The sequence below is a fragment of the Belonocnema kinseyi genome, chromosome 5, assembly GCF_010883055.1.
Source record: "Belonocnema kinseyi isolate 2016_QV_RU_SX_M_011 chromosome 5, B_treatae_v1, whole genome shotgun sequence".
In the NCBI taxonomy this organism is placed as follows: Eukaryota; Metazoa; Arthropoda; class Insecta; order Hymenoptera; family Cynipidae; genus Belonocnema; species Belonocnema kinseyi.
Window position 1 is genome coordinate 131,457,926 of NC_046661.1, and position 2,034 is coordinate 131,459,959.

Below are 2,034 nucleotides of genomic sequence, written 5' to 3' on the forward strand. Positions count from 1 at the left end.
TTATCCTGTTAATATTTACATCGATATCATATTAATATTATCATACATTAATACATCATTTAAGTTTTAAATTATATACTTAACAATATTTATTAAATATTTGTAACTTTCCCGCCTTAATATTTTAAACTTTACAACCTTATACACAGTAATATCCAAATACACTATGGTAAAAATAATCAAGTTTCTTCCCATGCAATTGTTATTATTATTTGGCTCTCGGCTTCCAGACATCTTGAATTTCCCCTGCCTAATATGAAATAGCTAATTACAAGTCAAGGCAAAGATATCATAAACGAAAATGCGGTACGGGGCGTCGGAGTGGGGAATTATATATATAGGACATCACATTTTCTGTCCTATCGAGGTGCTGCTCTCATCGTACTACGAAGGCCAATTCTTGTTTTCTCATTCTTCGTAAAATATGACAGTAAAGCAGTAGAAAATTTTTTTGAGGTTAGAAAAGTTTCACATGTATGTATCGCTGAATTTTTTCAGATCTGAAGCTTGATCCAGGTTTTCGGTACAGGCTTTTTTTAATTATAAAAAAATGTTCTCCAAAAATCATATTTTTAATTTAAAAAAAAGTATTATAGAAAGACATTTCAAGATAAACAAGTGCTGAAAGCATTTTCCTTTGAAATTTTTTTTTTAAATTGAAATAATCAAATATTTATACCACAGAAACAACTTTTTTAATGTTTGAAGTGTTTAAACATTATTGTTCAAATATATTAATTTGTCGGTAAAATTTTTTGTATAATTTTAATTTTAAATTCAAACAATAATTTTTAACACTGTAAATATTAAACAAAAATTTATTTGATAACAATATTTTATTATCGTAGTTTTAATAAATAATTAATATTGATTAAGAAACAATTTTATTTGAGGAGTCTTATTATTTGGCAATTTTCAAATTTGTTAATATTATAAACTGTTCAGGAATTTTATTAGTTTCGGAATTGTATTTTTTGGGACAGAGAGTTTTACCGCGTCGGGAATTTTATTTTTCGGGATATTTCAGCCGTCCCCATAGAGTTAAAGAAAATTTGCTTTAATTATAATTTCGGCCCATCTTTTTTTTTATTTTTTCCTACAGTATTATTAAAAAGAAATGCGTATGGAAATTTTTGATATCACAAAGTTAAAGATAATCTCAATTAAAAATTTAAAAATTCGCTGTAGATCCAATTTTTATTCTTGGGTCTTGGCAATTTTTTTCTAATCCATTTCAGTGACTGGTAAACAGGGGTGATTTTCTCTTAGAAAATAAGTGATTAAAATTTTTTAAAATTGGGTAGGCTTTTTTGACATCTAGGTATGTAAAAAAGGTAAACTGCAGAAAATTTAAAAACTAATTTAAGAACTATTTATACTCTTTTAAGATACCAATACAATTTACATAACACTAATTGTAAAATTTGCAAATTTTTAGGCCTTCAGTTTAGGAACTTGAATTTTAACGTTAAAATTGCTTCATTTTCAGTATACAGCCTTATTGGTTGAATTTTTAGAATTTTTCGAAATTGTTAAAAGGCGAAAAAGTTTGAATTTAAAATTTAAAAATGCGAAAATACACAATTTTCCATGTTCATTTGCAATCCAGCGAGTCACTTTCTTTCGCTTCTTTTGAAAGTCGATCCTTTGCTTTCAGTTTTCTTTTTAAACTATACATTGAATTCAACGCATTTCAAATTAAATTTTTGCAGCTGCATTTAGATTGAATTTTACAAAGTTTTTTTGTTTTATATATAAATTAATTAAAACATTTTATTGGTTTTTCACGACTGTAATTTATAACTCTAAAATGGAATAATTGTAGCTCAAACATGAAAAAGTATAGACTAATTTCATATTTAAAGAGATTCTATCACATATATTGAACTATTAAAACCTGTAACCTTTTTTAAGGTTTTTAAAACTCTTTTTAAAACTTTTTTTTATCAATTTTGGTTGTGATTTCTTAATAAAAGAATAAGTGCTATTTAGTCTCCAGAACAGCAATTTCAAAAATATTTAAAGCCTTAATAA